The sequence below is a fragment of the Rhea pennata genome, chromosome 1, assembly GCF_028389875.1.
Source record: "Rhea pennata isolate bPtePen1 chromosome 1, bPtePen1.pri, whole genome shotgun sequence".
Lineage (NCBI taxonomy): Eukaryota > Metazoa > Chordata > Aves > Rheiformes > Rheidae > Rhea > Rhea pennata.
In genome coordinates this window covers 195,757,831-195,781,439 of record NC_084663.1, presented here as the reverse complement: position 1 = coordinate 195,781,439, position 23,609 = coordinate 195,757,831, and the positions used below count along the sequence as shown (strand labels likewise).

General features: G+C 39.5%; 1 protein-coding gene across 2 annotated transcripts in view; it reads left to right on the top strand.

Annotated features, from left to right (window-relative positions):
* The first annotated feature begins 17,872 nt into the window (after window positions 1–17,872).
* Window positions 17,873–23,609, top strand: part of TNFRSF19 (TNF receptor superfamily member 19) — a 65,371-nt gene continuing 59,634 nt past the window's right edge. The window contains exons 1-2 of one of the 2 annotated variants that reach the window (XM_062577278.1): window positions 17,873–17,958; window positions 18,234–18,321. The gene's annotated coding sequence lies outside the window, so the exon portion shown is untranslated. Of the gene's footprint in view, window positions 17,959–18,233; window positions 18,322–23,220; window positions 23,403–23,609 lie in introns of those variants that run through there. The other variant, XM_062577271.1, reaches the window with a different exon arrangement.

Sequence of the window (23,609 nt, the reverse complement as noted above, 5' to 3'; positions counted from 1 at the left end):
GCTTGCGGATGACTTCTTTGGACATGGATCGCAATACAGCTGTGGCAACCTGGAGCTCATCTAGGTGGGTTTATCCTGTTCTCTGCACTGAGCGCCAGCTTGCTCCTTCAGCCTCTTCCCAGGACCGGAGCTAGCTGGGGCACGTCTCCCCCTGCAGTGCATCAGCATTAGGTCGGACCCCACAGAAACACAAATGTTAGGGACACAGGTGATTTCCAACGAACCAGAGGGGCCATAGGAGCTCAGTCCATCCTGAGAGAGAGCCTCTGAGCTAATACAAGGGGAAACAAAATATTACTGACCTTCACTGAACTTTTTAGGAGATTTTCATACACATTTCCTAACCAAGAGCATCTCATGGAAGTTTTACCATGGGAATTAGAAATCCAAGCCATTTTGATAACCCAGTAAAACCTGGTTAAGATTGATGATCTTTAGGCATCTGTGTGTGCATATAAAATCACAGCAGCACTTAGAGGACATAAATTACAAAAATCAGTTGTAATATTCAGAAAGTCTAACTAGTAATAGCTCAAGTTACACCATGGGTGGGCAGAACAAAATAAACTTTGAAATCCATCAGGAAATACAAGACTTAAAATGTGGGAACAAGACTGATTTTTCATACTAATTTAAGACCACTCTAATTCTACTTACACTATCTTATATGTTGCTCTCCTACTGAATGGAGTAGTTACTTATGAGGAAACTAGTGAAAATGTGCTCAGTAGACTGTACACGTAATACTTTGAACTTAAAATTTACATTATGAAATCTACAACTTAAAGTAGGTAAATAAAATATTTCTTTCTAATAAAATGAATACTGTTCTATTTACTTAAACTAACATAGCAGGAGACAAAAAATCAAAAATGAAAAATTCTGTGTATTTTCTACCTCTTGTAACTTATATTTTTTAAAATGTCTTAATTCACTAAATCTAAAATAGTTTTAATAAATCGTTTATTTTCCACCATTTGTGATGTTTGTTCCCCGTTAACATTTTGTCCAGCCTGAGTAGTAAGCGTAAGTACCTTCATTTTGCTTTGCTTTCAGTCTGCAGCCATCACTGGCTCTCGCTTACCACCATCGCAAGAGAATGCTGAGCTGCAAACAGGCGAATGGAAGAGAAGCCTCTAATCCAAGTACGAATTTCTACTTTTGTGAAAAAAAATAAAGAAAAATAAACCGAGGGATCAAAAATAACTCAGATTTTGCAATACATTGTATCTTTTGTTTCACCAACTGGACTTCTATAAGAGAAGCCAAGAACCCCTATATGATCCCCGCAGTTAATGAAAACATCCAGGAATTATCCATTACACAGAATTCATTCTTTCATTTGTGCATTATAAAATTGTCAGGATGTCAAACATAGGTCAACTTTTAACTTGCAGTAATTTATGTGAGGACTAAGTGTTATTTTTTTCTACAATGAGCTGTTAAGAGGTTTCATGTTTTCTTTTGAAAAAAAACCACGAGCTAATGTCAGACGGGAGGTAGTGTGCTTGCTGCTGCTGTAGGACCTGCTGGTGCACCTTCTTGCAGGAGTTGGGGTGTAAGAAAACGGATACAATGAGAAAGGAAGGGTCAGGCTACTAAGAATTTGGGGTAAGTGATTATTTTAGTTATTACCTGTTTGCACTCAGTGACTACTTAGAAGTCATCAGAAGTCAGAGAAAGGAACTCCTTGGAGAAAACTCAGTAGTCCTATCACTGCAAGTATGGCGAGAGAGAGTTCATAGTATAATTTGCTGGGATATGTGGAAAACCCAAGTTCTCCAGCAAAATGAAACAAGTCCAGGTTTTGCAGTACTTGTATTTATTATGCAGATAGATGGAATTTAAGAACATGAGAATCTTTTTTTTTCCAAGTAAATGAGACAAAAGGGACAGTAAGGTAATTTTAAGAAGTATTTTTTGGAATTAATTAACCTTTACATATGTAACTCTGCCTCCACCTTTTCTGCTATTTGTAAAAATATCATCATCCTCATACAGAGTCTTCTTTGTTACCCATTTCGTGACTACACAGAAAATTGCTTCCAAATATCAAAAAGGAATATATTTCATATTATCTATTACATACAATGCTTATATATTACTATAGATAGTTTTGGTGGTTCACCAATTTTCTCAGTTTGAGAATATATTAAGAAGATCTGGGGATTTTGCTGATACAAAGAACTTGCAAGGTCCTGTTTCCTTGGCACCTGCCAGCATTCGAGGAACTCCAAGTGCAGTTGCAAATCCTCCACTAAATAGCACTCAGACCCAAAGCTTTTTATCATGTCTTTGTCTACAGCACTGCACCTCAGTGTCCTCAATCAAGTCCTGGCTTTCTGCTTACGTTTTGAATTGCTTTGGTCTTTCTACTGTGTCTGCTTGGAAATACAGAACCTCTCCAACCCACCCTGGATTCTGTAAGCACTGAGGAGTTCTGTACTGTTTCAGAGAGCTGACCTGAACAAGTCTGTTTTTCTCTTACACTTATGTTGGAAGAAGGACCTAAAAACAACTCACAAGCTCAGAGGCATCAAGAAGTTGCTGCGTCTCAGCTAAGCTGTGGTAGCTGCTCATGTCCGTTGTAAACGCAAACTTAAACAAAACAAAAGACTATAAGCCTAAGTACCTCGTAGCTGCCATAATCTAGGAGTACAAACACGGAAAATTGTTTTGGATCATCTGGTGGTGCAATAATTTGAAACGTTCAAGCTATCGGCCTGATAGTTTATATTGCTGTCATATTGCTATGACTGTTAAATAAAACAGTGGCAGCAGCAGCAGCACATTTCACACATTAAATATGGTTAATGGTTAAAAGATAACTTGTAATTATATACAAATATTGTCACTTTACACAGGAGACCTTGTGGCAATCAAAGCTAGTCCTACCCCCTGTCCTTCAGAAAGAAGAAAGGGATCTCTGCAACTCCTGCAGCAGCCTCTGCTCTGCTGGAGGGAATGGCCAGCTGGAATACGAGCATGAATCTGGCACTCCTGCTCTCCTACAGTGATATGGAGAACCCCTGTGGACCTTATCCCCTGAATTTCTCTAAGGCCTTTCTGTCCATTGCAGCACTTTATGGAGAAACAGGTGAGGCAGGTGCCAGGAAGGAAGAGATGAGATGACATCATGTTTGACTCTTCTAACAGGTAACACTGAAGAACAGCATTGTCTAAGGCCATCATAGACGTTATATTTGTGGCTGTGCTGCACATAGAATGAAGACTATTTACTTTCTCCCCTTTTAAAACCTCAGTTGACTATTTTTTGCAGTGTTAAGCATTCTTTCAAGGTGCAATTACAGCCCATACAGGCAAAGCCTGGAAGCCTGGATAGCTTTCATTTCTCTAGTTTGGCGAGCAACATCAGGAAAGGTGTGGCAACACTGACTTCAGCAAAATCCAGACAACCAAGTACTCATGAATCTTCATAGAGCCTGTTGTAAAGCCAGTGCTGCTAAAAACTCACTGATACAGCTACCTGAGCTCACTAGCTAGATGAAGGTTACCTAGAAATGCCTGCGCATACTGCAATCATACCTCCCAAATGCAATGTACGCATAACCTCACGTGTTCTGTTATTAAAGCCATTTTATTTTATAAACGGACTGTCCACAGCTGCTTTCACCGTTAGTGCAAATTTTCTGTATCGCAGGCAACTGAGATGTAGCCTTGTGGATTTTCCAAAAGCTTTCTAGCTGATCCTGCTAGGACAAACACACACCAAAGGAGAGGGTCTGACATTTTTATGTAAGATAGTATTTGAGTTCCTTTGCCCTCTTCAGCCTCTCTAGAGTCAGTGCTCAATTCTACTTTTCTTGCTCTTTGTGTTCAGGGAACATAAAGAATGTAAGTAACTATGACTAATAGCCTCATGGATACAGAAAGAACAGAGTATCTTTATGTAATTTCCAAAAGTATTCACACAGGACCAGCCTCATCTTTGTCAAAAATGTTTAAAAAACAAGATAGGGAATATTACAAATATGAGTTTAAATGTGATCTCATCTGTAAACTTTATTGCCTTCTAAAATAGCTAACATCTGCAGATAAAACAATGCCATAACAGATGCATTTTTTTACAGATCTGCAATAGGTCTCATAAAGCGTATTTCTACAAAATAAATAATGCACAGTCTTTCAAACTCAACAAAACAGTTTGCCGGTCTTCAACACATCCTGTGAATTGAGTAAAAGAAATACTTAACCTATAAAGCCAAGTAGACTGATTTTCATTCATTCTTTACGTCTGTGTAAAAGATCTGCTTTACTTTCCTTTTGTATTGTCTTCCAAATATGTCAGTGTACTTCAAATGTAAAATGAGCCCCATAGTGATGGATTAATTCCTGCATGAGACTATTACTAATACATATGTATACAGGATGGAGATGAAATAGCAGCAAACTTCAAAATGCTATTTAAGTTGTATCGTTCTCTAGCAAGGTAGAGAAGAAAAATCATCCTTATGCACGGTGCTTTCCAGGCTAGGGTTTAAAACATCCTTGAAGGATCTACAAGCTGGGTACATTGCTGAGTTCTGATGATTTGAAACACTAGAAATGTTTGAGAAATATTTTAGTGTATACATTTGGCAATACACTTCTCAGTATATTAACTATTCCTTGTGAATGAGTATTACTATCACTGTCCTCATTTGCTGAATTCCTTCCCCTTCTGTGAAGATATAATTAGACAGCAGAGATACAGGAAGGTTTAGTTATACCTAAATACCAGACATAATGCAATCTCTTTAAGAGATGTTCAAGCTTGACAAAACTTCTATTAACAATCGCCCACAAATATTTGTCCATAGTAGATATTAACTTCACCCATGAGAATGCAAAGGCATCATTTAGCTTATCTGCAGTGGCTTTTTCTGCCTAGGAGTGCTGACAGAGCAGTTCTTGTATGTTTTACTGTCTTGGCTTAAAATATGAGGAGCTCCAAGTGCCTTGGAAGAAGCTCCTGCACCATGAGAGTCCTTTGGAGCAGCTCTGTCTAGATGCCTCGGCCACCTTTTTGCCATGTCCAGCAGCTTGATATAACCCGTTTTTCCGTGCAGCTTAAGAGAACTTGCAGATGTGGGTGGAAACCCTGTCTCCTTTTCTGCTGTCTGCACTGGGAGAACACATGCAGTTAGGCAGCCCTGGGGACTTCAGCCCTAACCCCTCAAGACCCACATGAGCGCATCTCAGGGCTTTTCAGTGCTCCCTCTCTCCTCTCGTGCGCTGTGCAGCTACTGCTGCTACCATCCTCCTGCTTTTAATATACATACAGAATTCGGGGGGGGGGCAGTGTCCTCTTTTTTCTTTTAATCGTTGTTCTCCATTCTGAGAGACTAAGGAAAAGTAACTTACGGTATCTTTGCTACTCTCCTTCCTACCACTCCTTGGTCATGGAATATTTAAACTTTTTCCTACAAGGTATCAAACAACATTATCATTACCCTTAATTACAAACTAACCTGATGTATTTTTATAATTAAAAGGAAGTAAATAACAGTTAGAGTTTAATTCAGAGCTTCCATGGAAGGCAGTGGTTAAGTTACATCACTTTTTGGAAGTACAAAATGCTATTCACAAAAGATGAAGATGAAATAGCTATAATGAAAGGCAAATGTGAATCATTTCCACAGTACCTTTCCTTTTAAAATGAGTATCTGCAGAGTTCCAGGGGAAAGAGAGAAAAAAAAAAACAGCAGAGAAAGAACTTAGTTGAAAAGAAAAGAGTATTTGGAGTAATCATGCCATGTCATAAAAGGATAGCTTTGAACAGAACTATATTTTTGTAAAATAGGGTTTAAAATTGTTGTTTGCAGATCCTTAATTAAAAGCTACCAAAGCCTTTTAAACTAGAAAACTCACCAGTTCCCAGAATGTTAAGCTTATAACATTTCTATACAGTCTTACTCCAGTACAAGCTTCTATTTCTTAACCATATATGTTAAGTAAGAGTCATGTCAAAGCTGTAAATATCAAAATAAGAAGATATTTAGTGTCACACAACTTTAAAATAATTATAGAATCCATAAACAGCACAATTACTTGTACTGATTTGATCCAATCCCAAGTGGTGCTTGGATGTCAGATGGAGGGAAGCAACCAGCATTTAATAAGCTGCTTGTTGCCTTGCCCATGCTCAAAGGCAGCTTCTGCTCCTTGAATCCGTGGGAGAGCTGCCCTTGGCCCATGCTGAAGGCAGCCCATGCTTACACCCCTGCAAAACCTCTGGCTGGCCCTGGCCAGGCAGCAGCAGAGGGATTTGACTGGGGCTGAGCTACCAGGGCTGAAGGAACAGCAGGTGGGCAGAGCTGATGATTTACAGGGCACGTTAGTACAGTGTAGAATTGCTGAAAATTAAGTCTCTTTGCTATAGTTGCCTAACTATAGCCTTCTTTCATGAAAGGATGAAATTACAGAGTAAATACACTGTATATTATCGATACAGCTATGAATTACAGCAAGATGGAACCTGAGGGATTCTTGAAACATTCGAAGCTTTCACTGTATGTTGCAGAAGGCAGAGTTTTTATTATAGCACTTATTATTTGTAGTTCTCTCTTTAAATGACTTCAAGGCTGTGTGAGGTCTTGTGGATATTTCTGAAGATTGTTCTGCTGAAAATGTTGTAAGAAAACACAGCACTTATTTGTAATCCTCTGCACATTCTAATAAACACAGCACTATGCATCTTAACTGAAGAAATAATGTAGATGTTCATCTCCAGTTCTTTTTACCCAGATCTGCCGTGTATCCATGTGCAAAAGCTCTGAACTAAGTTTGTATGCTCTTTCTCATTCAGCTACAGTACCCAGAAGGAGTTTTAAGTAAAAGAGCTCAGGTTCTGATTTGAAAGAGCTCCAGTTCTTTGCAGTGCAAATGCAGGATAAAACCTGATTTATTAGCATCTTCATGCATACTTCAACATTTGCTGCCATTCTGCCTACTGACTTCCTGTGTGCTGGAAGTCTTCTGTGTGATTTAACATCTTCCACTGACACCAGTTCTTAAATTAATATGAGGGCCATCATCAAGAAAAGATGCCTTTCATTAAACTGAACCATCTGCATAGTGGCACTTGGCCTGTATCTGCACACTCCCATCAATATGTAGGAAATAAAAGAGAAAATAAGTTTTTTTAAGGTCATATAGAGATGCCTCTAATTACCAGTACATCAATGTGTGTGGTACAGGCAATCATTTGACCCATGCATCTCATCTTCACACCCCCACCCCCAGCCCCATATTTCCTCATGGAAAGCATCCTTCTGCTCCTGCAGGGAGTAATGTTGTACCGAGGTTCTTGAAGCCACAACTGTCATCTGGTGCTATCTTGAGTCAGCTTCTGCTGTTCTTTCCCAGTAACATGAATAAGACACATCACTATGCAAACCGGTTTACAGAACATGACCTTCTTTTCAGTCCACCAAAATTCTAAAACCATGAAGTAACTAGTCTTTGGATAATTAAGTCTTCTGCTAAGGACAGCATGCAGCTTCAGAAGTCAGGGCACTAGAAAATGGGTTTGGGAATCTCTAAATTTACAACAAAAATAGTTGTTCCATACATTTATCTGGAGGGAGTAAGATTTCTTCTAGTCTTCCTGTCAGATATGCAGGTCTCAGGGATATCATATATCCTGTAGATCCTCACCAGTGTTCATTCACTCTATGGCTGATGAAGATGTAGCAAAAGAACAATCATTCTTTCTTTTGAATTATTTATATACATATACATACACATATACATATAAAGTAGAGATATGAAGGGAAACAAAGGGCGCCTATGTGCTATTGATTGTTCCAGCTGTTCAAAAGCCCGTTGTCCTCAGATAAATGAACTAGCATTCATCAGCAGAACTTCTACAAGTTGGATAAATCACAGCAATAATTGCTTCATAAATTCCCAGCAACACAGATTTACATTCTTTAATGAGAATTTCAATAGGTAGTGCCTGTTCGGTATGACAGAAGTGCATGCTGTTTGCATGCAGCCCGACAACTCTGTATGAGTAAACCTGCTTCTGATTACTCTTTAGCACAGATTACAAAGATATTAAAATCAGCACCTGGTGTCGATATAATGCCACCTTTATACACAATCTGCATGTTCTCCCACCCACCAGACACTGCATTCTCCAAGGGGGAAGCCAAAACTCTCTCCGCTCTTTTGACTCCTTCTGTCTCCCATTAAAAGAGGCACTGCAAGAAAGTGCTATTCTTCGGCAATGAACGCCACTTAGGTCATGGACAGAAGTAAGACCGGACATAGCCCTCTGTGCTTTATTCTACTAACCAGATTGGCATGTTACAATCACTTCTGCACATGTGGAAAGGAAGGTTAAACAGGTTCTTCCATAGGGCTTTGTGAAGTAATTTGAATAGTGACACAATTTGTCTGGCTCTAGGAAATGCGATGCCTAACTGGGGCTGTTAAAGCATCAGTGTAGTTGCAGTTCATCACAATATTACTACAGTGTAGCTATACAGTGCTAATAGCAGTTTGGGCTAATTTAGTTTTCCCTATCTGAACACACACAGTACCAGACGCAGTCTGGTACTATATAGAAACTGATGAAACAGCAGGCTCTCTTCACTTTAAGTAAATAAATATGGCAAAACTGCTTTAATTTTTAAAATAAAGGTGAAACAATTTCCTATTTCAGCTCAGGTAGACCACCAGAAATAAGAACAAACCAGTCTCAGAGATCCTTTCATACGCATCTTTCCTGCAGTACTGATGAGCGATGCTTTTTGAATCTTTCAGTGAATATTGATGCCTAATAAGTATCATGAGGTTGTAAGTGTTCAATATTATTATATTTTTTGTACAAATGGTCAGTACAGTTCCAGAGCAGACACTTTGGTTTCACTGAGGAGCCAGGATCCCTCCTTCAAAATAAACTCCCATGGTGGATGTTGCAATGTAGCCTGGTTCTCTGAGAACTGAGACCTCTTCTACATTTATTTATTTGGCTATCCTGTCCCAAAGCATCCCCCTTCAATCATCCATGCTCCTGCTAGGACATATAGATTTTCTAAGAGTACAAACTCTAGTCTGCTCTGGGAAGGAGGAAAGAGAAAGGACAGAAAAGAAGAAGTGAGAAGACAGAGAGCTTCTAGCCTCTGTCCCTTCTGCTGCTGGAGCAGAGAGGCACCTGCCCTGGGCTGCAAGGGACGCTGCAGAGGCTGCCAGGGTAGGGCCAGACACTGCAGGGGCAGGAAGAGCTAAGCACAAGACTTGTGATTATTGCACACTGTGAGAACCTAAAAATTCTGGTAACACTTTCTACTAAGACATTACTGTGATCTTAGTATATAATCCCTCATTAACCTATAGATCCATCCCCATCCTGCAGCTGCTACTGTCCTGTAGACTTCATCCCCATGCAGCATCTCCCGCTTAGTAAATCTGAAGCTCCCCAAATAACTGTTTTTTCCCTTTGCAGCAGGCTCCCAAACTATCTTTGACCTCCTCTGACACTTCTGACACTTCTTGCACAGGCCTCTGATTCCCTCTGAACCTGATCCTTTTGATGTAAGTTGGTACCTCCATTTTTTTTAACAATACCGGCAACAGTTGTTGCGAGATTCTTTTCTTTGGAAGTAACCTTGTTGCATGAACATGCAGTTGGGCCAGGAGTCCAACAGGGCATAAGGTTTAGTCCCAGACACTTATTGTGATCTTGGGGAATCAAGGTCTCATAGATGACGGAGCCCTTCAATTCAAGTGCCAAATGAAACAGTAGTCTCATTACAATGTTTTCTAAGGTGAAAAAGTAAAAATTATTTAAAATCTAAAATAAATTCTCACATGTTAGCAATTATTCTCTGCTCCTTATATTACAACAACTCATGGGTATTAAATGAAACAAGAAGGTAGCAGGTCCAGAACAAATACAAGGGAGTATTGCTTCACACAATGGGCAGCTACCTTGCAGAACAATAGGGCCATTATCATGCTCCTGATGTTACTGGCCTCTCTATATCATTTAGTTCATTCCTTGATGAAAGTATATGTTTAACGCTAAAGTACACAGAATAGGTCAGAAACTGGAATATACCAAATAACAATGGATCCCCACTCAAACAGCTTGCCATTGTGGGAGAAAGTGCATCACACAAAAATAAATAAATAAAACACTCTGTCATGCTGTGTTTCACACAATAAGTGGTTCTTGAGAAGTGATTTTTCTGGGGAATTTCAGTAAAGAATTCAGGAGCATTAGGTGATAGCAACCTTGTCTGCAGATTTTTTTGTTACCTTTGCTATGATAAACTGCCATCATGATAAGGAGTATATGTTTTCCTGATGAAATTTTTCTGTTTTGGCTTCATACCATTGCTCCTTTTCCTACCAGCTTTTAAGGTTGTCCTCTTATCATTTATGTTATTACTTCGAAGATATTATTAGAACCTATCATTGCATTTCCTGAGTCATCTTCATTTAGTCTTTTCAGTCTTTTGTGTCTAATTTGTTTTTAACCTTTCCTAGCTCTTCGTTTTTTGGAAGAACAAAAGAAAGAGATTTAAGGTGATGAAAAGTGTAACAATATATCTAGGGAAAATATATGAAAGGTTCACAAATCATGAGCTAGGAAATATGTCAAACTAGATACAGTACTCCAGACTAAAAACAGATGAATGTCAAAAGAAAAACATCTGCTTTAAAAGCTGGCAGCAGTATCAGCTGAGCCTGATCCCTTTTATAATTTTTACTCTTTATTTGTTTCCATATTTTTTTGGCATTTTTATGGCTGTGGCTAAAATGTAAGATTTCTTATAGACAGTAGGATGTAGCTTCTAACACAACTAACAGAGAAATTATAGTTTATCGTCTATAGTCGGGAATAAAAGAGGAAAAATAATCAAATCCGTCAATTCTTACAAAATAAAATATATGAAAATTACATATTGCAACTAGTGCTGCAGAGAACTGGTTAGGGACTAGATCTAGTTACTGTTTCTTCTAAAACATTGACTCTCTTCAAATACCTACTTTATATGTTAGTACTAAGTGTGGTATGTATAACTATATGCCTTCTTTTCTTTAATTTCTTTGAATAATCCTACCTTTCTCTTTCTCTAACAGGAAAAAGTCATCCAAATATTATATTAATGCTACTCTACAAGTCAGTTACTACATCATTTTCTGAGGAAAGACTAGTTTCTTTATGCTTGAATCTCCACAAATGATGTATGGGCTAGGCTCAAATTCAGAAATATGCATATACTTAAGTCCTATTGACTGTCCTGTGCCCAGAATTAAGGCCATACAAGCATTCTTAGGATTCTAGGGATAACTTTGTTACAAAGATTTCCTCAGCTCCTCAACAGAGTTTCTTCCCCTTTTGTACTTTGCAAAAAGATCTTAACGTTTTACTGAGTTCAGGCTCTCAGGATCTTAGCTGCAGAGGTAGTAAGTATTCATAGAAATTTGAAAAGGAATTGATATTGCCCAGCACAGAAATGTTAATTTGTGCTTGCAGTGTATGTACTTGGGAGTATAGAATTTGATATAGGAAAGGAATGAAGTATGCAACTGCACGTGAGCTGTCGCAGTGAGCTCCCACATCTCAGAGGACGGACAAGTCAGGGAATGCAGAACTGCATCCATAGCGGGTCCGCGCTGACAGAACTGCAGCGAAATTAGGGGTCTGGGCTGAGGTTCCTCACAACTACATTTCTACAGGTTTATGCCTTAACTAAATAGGACATTGGCTCAAACTTATGGTATAGAACCATATTTTAGAAAATATTAAAAAATGAAGCATTAATTTTAAAAGAAGGTAAACTTGTTCTTAGTTTGTTCTTGGTTATAAGATGAAAAAAGTCTCGGAAAGAGGGCCAATTCTGGTTAAAACTGTCAAAAAAAAGGGAAGAGGAAGGGAGAAGTGGTGCAAGATCTGTGAAATAGACTGAGGGTGTTTTATTTAAGTGGGGAAAATTCTGAACTACAAAGTGAAAACAAAGGCCCAAACTGAACAAATATTTGAAGATAGAAATATGGTCATGTGATTGCAGTGTCTCTATGATCAGACATAGCTATTTATAAACATCACTATGTCTAAAATAAGAACATTATTTTTAGCAGAAATTAACTTCATGATCATATAGAAATTGTTTGCTAGAGTTCCCTTAAGGGAATACTTCTAAACGTATGTTTTGATAACAAGTAGGCAGGTGGCCAGCTATGATCTCTACTGCTGATCAGCTAATGGCAAGTATCAGACTTGTTTCTCCTTTTCTTTCCGTTCCACCTACCCTGCTTTTTCTTGTCTCTTCAGCAGAATACCTTTGGGATTTGGGTATTTGGGTTTGGGTTTGTTTGGGGGGGGGTTGTTTTTGGATACTAAGCTTTTTGCAAATCTAGCAAAACATGGTATAACCTGGTTGAGAGCTTAACATGCTGTATGAGATTAAACAGTGGATAATGAAATGTTCTGAAGTGAAAGGCATGCTACTATGTAGATGAATTACTTAAAGTCAGCTGAAAGATAGTGCTTCAAAAACATCCACTGGCTTCTAAAATACAATTTTCAAAGTCACAGGTCTATCAAATTCTCCTGTTTTAGCTATATGAACAGTATTGCTGATCTAGCTCCAACAGCCTTGGAGAATCTCATTGACACAACTCTGCCAGCACCTCTGAAAATAATATGACGTTATTAAAGTTTGCATGCTGGTGCAGAGAGCTTCAGCAACCAAAACAGGTAGAAAATCACAGTGGATCATTTCAGTACAAGTGAAAAGCCCAATGTGAAAGAAGAAAGAAACTTCATTTTTCATCTAATGAAACACGGAACAATCACAAAGACACAGTTCTTCAGCTACCAAGATATGTGCAAGGACAGCTAAGGGCTGTGAAACCCCAGAGAACAGTGAAGCAAGAAGTGCACTAGTACCCTAGGGGTGCATACTGTTTTTCAAGAATTCTTTAAATGTAGAAACCTTTGAGGCTTCAGTGCTAGATTTTGGGTTGTAATTCATACAGAATCTTTTGTATATTATTTCAAGCACATTGTTACAAACAACTATCTACATAAGTAAAGAAATAGGAAAACATACAGGGCACTGGATGGCCACCTGCCATAAACTATCATTGCTCTTTTGATTTCACTTTAGTTATAGCTTATACAACTGAGGATCTAATTCAGTGAGAAAAAGCGATTTGCCTCAAGTCATACCCACGTGATATAATTAGGAATAAAACCACAACATCTGATTCCCAATCACAGGTGAATTAACTAGTACTTCCTAGAAGGTGCATCTACATTATCCTCAAGCACAACCTCAAAGCCATATTCCCACCCTTTTGCATTGTCTAGTTGCGGGAATGCCCTTGAGGGTTCCCTAAGAGTGATCCAAGGATCAAAAATCTCCATTTTGCTTAGATCTTATATTACCCATGAGGGACCTAGTCAAAGCTGGGTCCTGTGAAGAGCCACAGAGAAAAAAACAGGTAAACTGTAAGATTCAGAACTCAAGAGAGACAGATCCAAACTCTTTTCTCCTATAACTTGTGTGGGCAACGACCTATCGTTGCAGCATATAAAAGCAGCAAACAGAGCTTCTTCCCTGAAAATCAGAAATTACTTGGGCTACATCCAAAACTAGTGTTAGACTAGAACAAATTGCTCTGCAATGACTGTGCAGTGTTGCAGGTTATAGCGAGTCTGATGACATATTCTGTGATAACAGTGAGCCAGTCTTTCAGGAAATGCCAAAGGGTCTTGATTTTTCTGCCTAAAGGTTCTGTAATTGAAGTTCTTATGAACCTTGTGACTATTAAGGAGATTGCAAGCATAAAATTATAGGTAATGACTATCAAGGAGATTGCAAGCAGTGTAGCAGAGTGGGAGTAGGTATCAGCAATACCTGGACTAACAACATCCATGTGATGTGGCAAGAACAGGGTGTTAGATTCCATCAAGATGGCAATGTAGATCATGCAGTAGGATAAGTCCATGTCTTCTTAAGCATCTCTCCAGACCATGGGTCTGTACAGTCCCATGGAATGATATCCCCCTAATTCTTTATGAAGGTGATGATCTACACTTCTCACAACAACTGGAGCCTAGAGGGGCAAATGCTGCTTCAGAGCCAGTGCTGACCTGCCACAAAAGGCTACGAAAATGGTCTTGCAGCCCATGGCTGGTCATCAGGACGCAGTCACCCCAAGAGATGTGCACAATGAAAGCTTGCAAATGTTCCAGTGCTGTCAGTGGGACATTTGTAATAGCATATCTAGTATCTGTGCCACACTTCAAATGGCTGTGGGTAGCATGAAAGATGGCTGCATGGCGAGCAAGTTTGCTTTAAAGGTGGCACTACATCTCCTGTGCTCATGATTCCTGATGTCTTCCCTGAGCCAGGTTGGAGCTCCTGCAGGTTGATGTAAAGGAAGGGCGACACAAGAGGTACAATGAATTGATGAATGCTTATCGCTGAGTGCAGAGAACTTGTATATAAAGCAACATGGTAAATTATGTGATGTGTAAGACAAAAATGCATTAGGCACAGCATGAATATTAGAAGAGCATGTGCCAGGGGTTTGCATAACCATTGTGGTTATTTGATAGGAGCACGATACTCCACGAAAATTTTTGTATGTTTTCAGAGATCAGCTGAGCCAAGACATTTAAGAACAACTGCTGACCATTTCAAGGTGATAGTACCTAACTAAAATAGTATTTTTCCCCCAGAAAGCACAATTACACCTACAAAGTATTTTTCTTATTATTTAGTTATATTTAAGAATCATCTCCCCAGAGCTGCCATTTCTATCAGACAGCTATCATTTATAGCTTTGATCCAACAAAACACTGTAAGCATAAGCTGCAGCCTTGGGCTTGACTTTGTTTTCCCTCTAAACTCCTAAAATGGGATCTAACCTGAGTAACTTATGAGCCTGACTCTTGTCTAACCTTTAGGAGAATAATTAGGCAACCTTCTTGAGTTCTTACATAGTAAAAAGAGAAAGGTACAACTATTAAGCAATTCTCAGTGAAGATCCTTTCTAAATTTAGAAAAGTTTAAGCAATGAATTAGGAAGACAGCATCTCCCTCTGCAGGACTTCAGAGACAGCTCGCTCTCTCTCTGGCCGCATACAGGAAAAAGGCACTTATTTTAGAGCAGCTTTTTAGACACTTAAAAATAAATACAGGTTGGATACCCAATTTCAGTAATTTCAGATCAGCTTCTACCTCAGTAATTTCAGTGATTAGAATCAAACCTCTACTGAATAGTCTAATGGATTTTAATCAGACCACTTGTGCTTGGATGCTTGCTGGGTTAGTGACTACAAGGGGAAGCATGAGCTGATGATTAGAACATGTAAGTGAGTGTTATGTTACACATGTCCTATTTCTAGCTCTGGCACTAGCCTGTTGTATCACTTATACAAATCACTATACATATGTGTTATCTTCATTTTATGCAAAGAGAAAAGATGATTGTCAGCCTTTGGAAAAATACTGAATTATACAGACTGCTGTTATTATTACACACTTTGATCAAACTTTGAGGCAGCAGTACAATAGGGAATGGCAGATTGTTCAGGCTGCTGAGCTTCACAGTGAAAGATAGTGTTATAAATGCAAAATGCAATACTTAAGCTCTAGGAGGTTAAATTGGTAATAATTAACCTTACTTCTCTTTTTGATACGTACAAAAGAAAGATCAAAGACCTCTAACAGCCTTTTAGGATTTGCTTTTACTTAAAGCACAGAGAACTAAAAGGTGCTTTTTGCAAATGATATTCTTCTTAAAGGATAGCACCTTTAAAAATGAACAGAAAACAGTTATTTCAGTTCTGAACAGATAATCTGTAAAATTTATTTTGCCTGTAAAATTTATTTCAACTTATGCACTTCCAGTTTTACCATGAAAGCAACAAATAGACCGTCAGCAAGTAATCTCCCAGGGAGCAGGGAGAAGTTGTATGTCAGAAGAGCACAAATTAATGTTTGAATAAATGTCTTTTATTTATAATAGTTGGAAGTGATAATTAGAGAAAGACAGAAATTTATGGTTTGTTGACATATTTTTCCAGTAATATCTTCCTGAAAGTCAATTCATTTCCTGTATGATACTCCTTTGTACCTGTAACACATCTCCTCCATCTCAATTACCAGAACATCCCCCAAAGGCCTACCTGGATAGATAATCCAAAACACTACTTAAACTATATCCAACTAACAACACAATTACACTATTCAGCATCCCTTAAAAGGCTCTCAAAGCTTTTTGGAGATGTTAATTACTATCACCGTGATACACAGTGCTCGTTATGAGGCCTGGTGCTAGCCACCATACATCGTCCAGCCAGTAGAAGGCTCCCTAAGCTACCAAGTGCAGCAAAAGCACGTAAGGAGCCACTGAAACAAGGACGGCCCAGGCGGAGGGAGCGCACAGGGCAGTGGGGGAACGCAGCCTGGCAGGGAGCTGCAGGCGAGGGCCCAGCAGTGCACAGGCTGTGAAAGCAGGAGTTGGACAAACTCGCTTTTCCAGGGGGCCAGCAGCAAGAGGGAGGTGCTTCCAGCCTGCGCACAGGGCCCCACGCAAGGAGGAATCTCAGCAAGACACTTGCTCTGAACTACCCAATACACATTACGTGCTGCTTGTTTACTTTTGTTTTTAATGCTCAAGGCAGCCGTGACTAGCACATTTGCTCTATTTACTTTTAATGAATTCTCGGTTACTCAGTATGGAAATATTTGCAGGAATCCCCCAATGGCTACCAGTTGACATGCTTATATCGCCTTTATCATGCTTGGGTAGTATACCCAAAGAAAGAGGGATACACTTATGAGAGCTTCTGCGATATCTTCAGTATGGCTGATTATCCTAAAAGCAATCCTGCCTGATATTTGTATGTCCTACTGCCAGCTGAGGTACATAGGGCTGAATTAATCTCTATGCCACAACCTTGGCTAACCTTTTCCCCTTGTGGTCAGGGAAAACGAAATTTGGTTGTACATTACTCCTGCATTTTCTCTGTACTGAAATAGCACAAGTCAGAGCAGTCCTGAGAATTGTTCTGCTTTCCATGGACCTCTTCAGCCATTCTTGGGGCTATAAACTGCAGCAACACAGCAAACGTCTGTCAATATCCTTTTATTCCCCCAAAGCCTCACTCTGCTGACAGGATAATGCGACCACTTTGAATCCATCCCAGCTTGGCAATACCCTTATACTAAAAGGCTTCTGAGGGTTACTTATGGCAGCTTTATGGCTCATTTACATAAAGGAATTATGAGCCACAGATGAATCAGGCCCAGATAAAATGATCTGTAAAAGGACACACAGTAAATAGCAGGGAGGACATGAACTGAAAACTAAGAGTATGCTCTACTGTGCTTGTTTTCAACATTGCAAAATTGCCAGCTCCCTGTACAAAATATACCCTTTTCTCTGCTCCAGACCTCAAAAAAGAGACGAGCAAAAGTAGGTTTTTGTCATTTGTTACAGCTGCCTAACATAACTGACCTGCATGTCTGACTTCCAGAACTTCACAGAAAATTGTAACTTCCTGTTGCAGACAAAATTATAAAGCATCTTTTTGTAGCAAGAAAGCTTTATAGGTACATTATTCTCCCTTCTTAGGAGGCAACCGTAATATAATGGAAACTTTGAAGTGAGCCTTGGGTTTGTTACAATGGACTAACCTGATTAGAAATCATGCAAACTCTTGTTGCTCTGTAGCTGTGTTCCCCCACAGGCTGTATTCTAGCTCTCTAACCAGTCCCACAGCATTGAATGATGTCATGGGATCTGCAGCTCAGTGAGATGAAAGGGATAAAGCGGAACCCGCTGGCACTGGGGAACGCTTCCAACACACAATCCACAACACAGCTTGGGAACTCAAAAGCTACAGATCCAGCCACTCAACTCTAAGCATTTAAGAATCATGTGCATTCTCCCTGCACAAGAAAGGAAAGGGAAAAAAAAGTTAGTGATCGATTTTTAACAAAAGAACTAGAGCACTGAAAGGCAGAATTTAAGAGTGCAAGTACCTGCTGGAAAAGGAGCTCTTTTTCCTCTCCAAAGCACAGCCTTTGATGTATGGCAACTGATCACTGATCAGATTACAGGCATTTGGTCTCAGTGCTCGTCTGCCTTTGATCTGCATGGTTAATTTTATTTTCCCGGATTTGGAGTTTCGTCTGGGCTTGTGCTGACATACTTTTTTTTTTTTTTTTTTTTTTTTTTTTTTTTTTTTTTAGGAGCTAAAAGCATTTAACACAGAAGCTCTGGCAGTGTGAAATTAAGTTGCAGAAAGCCTGGGCATTGGAAAACTTCATCAGATAACAGGTACTGGATTTTGGATTTTTTGCAGTTGTGTATTGCAAGATTTAAATTAATTACAAAGCTTCTCATAAACAGTAAAAGTACCCATCACTGTGTGCACAGTTTGAAAGATTATATAAGAATTTTAACTGTACAGCATTTTTATTTGCAACTGTTATGCAGAACTATTTTGAGAACAGGCTATATAGAGTATACAGATAATTGAAAGCAAGCAGTATTTTGGGGGTATATAATATTTTGGTGTGCACTGCTCATTCCAACTGTCTATAGTTTTGTAAAGTCATGTTTTAATACAATTATCACAGGATTTAGAGGAACATTTATTGTCTAAGAAAAGATCAGTCGTATTTGCTACATAGAGCATATACTTTATTTGCTTTCAGTGCATTTATTAAACACTGCCTTCTTCAAGCAACACTTTTAACCTTAATAGTTGCATACTTGAGATAATGAGTCTTCTCTGCCACAAGTTATTTGAACTAAGTTTATAAATATAACATCCTTCTATACAAAAGAGAAAAGTTTTTATTTCAACATTAAGGAGATGATAGTTCAACTATCAAATATGAAAAGAAAGCTTTAATTTTAAAAAATTTTAACCTGATGATAGAACTTTCCTTTAGGGCATTTTAATAAAGATCTTAAAGAAACCTTAAGCTTATATAGTGCCAACACCTGGTTTTACTGAACTCCATGGAAGTTCTGCTCCTATTTCAGTGAAACAATTTCCACTTCCAATATTTTATATTCTTTTCCTCAAATCCATGTTTATGAACACATACTGTGTTTAAGAAAATCAAAGACATCTGCTCTGGAGATTGATTATAAAGGAAGAGTCATTGGAAGAGTTGAGATTATTCACTACACATTTGCGGTCTATTTTAAAAGGGCTAAATTTTAGGATGAATTTGGGCCAAACCTGTGAGTGTTCTGTGCCTGCTGTTGGAGCCAGACTCTTAAAAGACTGAAGCCTGCTTTGTAGGTATTTAAATATAATTTAGATATTCAGAAGAGCTTAAAACCCATAATTGGGGCCAGATTTACAAAGAAGCTCAGCATTTCAGACACTGAGCTCTTTGAAAATCGTATCTTAATGGTGGGTGATGATTTCTTTAGAAATATCAACTTTAAAAATCTATTCTGTAATACAAATATAAATTTGTGTGCATGTAAATTTTAAGTATATCTGTTTATTAACAAAATGCAGCTGAAAGTCAGCATAACTGATAGCTATTAAAGATTACTAGAAAAACTATTCTCTAGAAAGTTTATCAGTACACAGAACTCCCAAGTATACTTCAGTATACTGTATTGTAACATGCAAAATCAAATTGCAACAGTCTGCTTATATCTGAAAAAGATTAAGCTATCAGCACTTCCAGACAAATGCAGTCAATTTTCATTAGTCAGGCTGGAAACTTTGTTTCATTCTAATTAAAAATATATTTGTATATATAAGTTTAAAATTTACTGAATATCAAGAGATAATATGCCAGACTCAGATTAACTAGGCCTGACTTAGTATCATTTACGTTTCTATACCACCAATTAATTCATATTCTGACTTAACAAATCAATTACATTATAAGGAAAATAATTAGCACTGCATGAATAACGTGTGTATAGCTGTCTGTCAAGGAAGAAGATTGTTCAAGGCATAGACAAACCAAAATTTAATATTTTTCCTTAAATGACAGTGATGTACTAAGGAAGGTTTCTGTAACCTGGAAAAGATTATTTTATTTTTAATTCTGTTAGCAAAATCTATACTTCACCAATCAGCTTCCCCATCCTTCTAATCCTCTCCTTCTTGTTGCTAGTTTTCTAACATGCATATTTATTTTCTGAGGAAAATTGTTTCTAAACCATACCTCTATTTGCTGTGAAGTGGAAAGAGAAGCAAGTTTAAAAAAGTAGTGTAAAGATTCTTTTAGATGTCATCAGGAGTCAAGCTATGTTGTGCTTTGAGTCAAAAACAATTAAACTATCACTGTAAGGATCTGATCCTACAGTCACACAAATGAGTAAAGCTGCTCACAGGAGTAACAGATCAGATACATTACAGCAATCAGTAGGACTTCCAGTTGTAAATATTTGCAATATTTAGCAAATCTTTTACTATGTAAAAAGTTCCCAAGGTTTTATGTAATTTTCCCACATACTTAAACATACATGGACATTAACCCACTTAACTGAAAAAAAGTCTTTGCATGTCTATATGAAAGTAAGACTACCCTGCTGAGCAGGGAGGTTGGACTAGATGATCTCCAGAGGTCCCTTCCAACCTTACTGATTCTATGATTCTAAAATGAAACTATAGTGGGACATATTTAAGTACTGAGGGGGGAAGGATTTTCAGCATTTCTGTTATTTTTAAAAACAGTACCGTGACAGCTTTGCCTTTCATTGATCTGACTTTTTAAAGATTAAATAATAATAATTCTTGGCACTTACGACTTTGCTTTTACAAAGTGCTATATAAACATTAATTAATCCTCAGGCTCAAGTCTTCAGAAAAAAGAAGTTCAAAATGCTTTTTCAAGCAAATCTGACTAGGAAACTCCCAAGTATAAATATCACCGAGTATAAATATCATTTATTTATTAATATAGCTTGAGCAATTCATGGTTATAAATAGAGCCATTTCCAAACAAAATATCTGAGATAACATCATGAACATATTTTAAGGTTTGTAATAGTTAAGACTATCAAAAGACATTGTACAGTTATACTGACATCAGTTTCCAACAGCTGTCATAACAAGAGCAGATCTGTCTCATAGCTGACTGGGGGAACTGTGTTAGCATTTGAGATATGGAGATAACAACTTCCTATTGCTGTACAATTTCTGCTTCCACATCAGATATGTCACGCAACTTAGTTTTATCAAAGAGGTCAGCTGAAACTACTTTCTAAATTATTTCTTTTCTACTTTCCCTGCAGTAGTGGGAATTTCTTTACTTTCATCTATATTAGTTGTTCTAACAGTTTACTGTCTTCCATTTCTGTATAAGAAATGTGATTTAAAAGACCCCCTGCAATTTCAACATCTTTTAATGATGAATAGAATTAACTCATCCATTTTACATTTAGAAAAATCTTACATGCTGCAACAGAGATTTAAGCAAGTTTCAATGTTACAGACAACATGCTGTTCTTAATTCATAGGCATAGTAATCCCATGTGAGTGATGAGAAAGTCTTAGTGTTTCTTTATATGGTAATCCTCAGTGTTTAGTCAATACTTTAAAGAACTCTGGGATGTTTTAATGTATTTGTATAGCTATACTACCTAAAAATGAGTATCTGAAACACATATGGTGACTTTACTAAGAAAAAATCATTTATTATATTTTACAGGTGTCAGTACAAAACAGATAAGATACAAAACAGTTGTCTGTAAATAGCAAGAGGATGTAGAATTCTCAGCGCTGTGCAACAGCTGCCATTCACGGCAGATGCACCGCCTTTGTACTTATGTGTGTCATTCCTCACAGAAATTCCAGGCCCCCACAGAGCTCCTTCTGGCAAGAGTGCGAAAAAAAGGTTCTTCTTCGCAGGCCCTTAAAAATAAAAACAACAAAAAAAAAAAACCAACAAAAAATCCCCCAACAATTTAGTTCTTTTTTTCAATTTAAAACAACTCATTTTATTGCAACTATTTACCTCTTCAGAGATAACCAGCTGTATTTCAGTAAGCATTGCTTATGAAGTCTATAGGGCAGGCTAACTCCAAAATTTTTTATCTGTGTGAAGCTACCCAAAATTCTACGTATTTGAAAATGCTTTACTGTCAAGTAGAGCCATTAGGTTTTCAGAACCTAAATCAATTCCTAGTGTATTCATTCAATTGCTTGCATTGTAGTGCTGTCATGAACTTCTTCTTTAGAAATAAAACTACTAACCTAAAATCCCTGCAATAATAGCTTTTTGATCAAGTTCTCCAAGACTGGTTTTATTGGAGTATCACAGACCCAAAAGAGCACCCAATTTATCTTATAGTTAATAGCAATAAACTATACCCTTTCTAGCTACTGTGAACTATTTATTCTCTAGGAGGGACTGGATTTCTGAACTAGCATTTGGTATTGACAATATGCTTACAGCTGAGGTACCTTGTTATCTGCAGACCTCAAAAAATGCTATTTCAGACCTTGAGCTAGCAGGAAAAAAGGCATTCAACAGAACCTTGAAAAGGAGACAGCTTCTCAATATGTTTTCAGAGAACTCTTCCATCGTTGTCTGCAAGTGGGATAAGGACTTTGCACTGGTGGTGAGTTACAGGACGCCTCCTTCTCCTGCCTTCTGGATGAAGAGCAGCAAGTTTTGCCCAAGTCATTTAGCAGCAGCCCAACAGTTCAGTGATGTGCAGCCACAAGCAGCGCTCCTCAGTCACACCCAGGCTGCAGCCCCCAAAGCACAGGCCAGCTGTGGAGACAGAGTGGCAGTAGATCAACTAGACATGCAGAATAAACCTGCTCCATCCTCCTGGTGGGAGAAAAGGGACCTGAGCGGTGCTTTAGACTGCTCCTTGCCTCGGAGGGAAATTTTTCCTCTATTTTTTCTTTTTCTTTTTCTCCTGGCACCCCATCTATAACTCACCCCAGCCCAAACGTACCCCACCACTCACTGCCAGCCGGGCATCTCCCGGCGGAGAGGAGACCTAAGCGGGCAGCAGGCGGCTCCCCACGCCAAGAGGCGGCGGCAGCACCCGAGGCGGCGGGCGCTAACGGCCTCCCGCGCGGCGGGAAGCGCGGGCGGGCGGGCGCGCGCGCCCCGCCGCCGCCCAACGGCCGCCGCCGCCTCGGCCACGCGGCCCCTCCCTCCCGCGGCAGCCCGCCACGGGGCACGTGGGCAGGGGGCTGCTGATTGGCTGCCTCCGGTCACCTGAGCTGCCCCCCCCCCCCCAGGCGAGCGAGGGAGGGAGGGGAGCGGCGCGGCGTTGCCTAGGCGACGGGGAGAGCCTGGGCGAGAGGCGGCGAAGGAGGGAGCGCGGCGGCGGCGCGAGGAGCGAGCAGCGAGCTGGCGCCGGGAGCCACCTCCGGCACCGCGGCCGGGCCGGCGAGCGCGGCGCGGTGGCGGCAGGTGGGTGCGCGGGGGACCCCGGGGGCCAACCCCCCTCAGCGTCGGAGAGCGCCGGGCCCTTTCCCGGCAGCGGGGGCGGCGTCCTCGTCCCCCCCCCCGCGGCCCGGGCCGGCCCGGGCGCCGTGGGCAGCGGGGAGGCTCTGAGGCGAGGGCGCGTAGAGCCCCGCCGGGGGCGGCTGGAGAAATGATGGGAGCGACGCTCGGCGG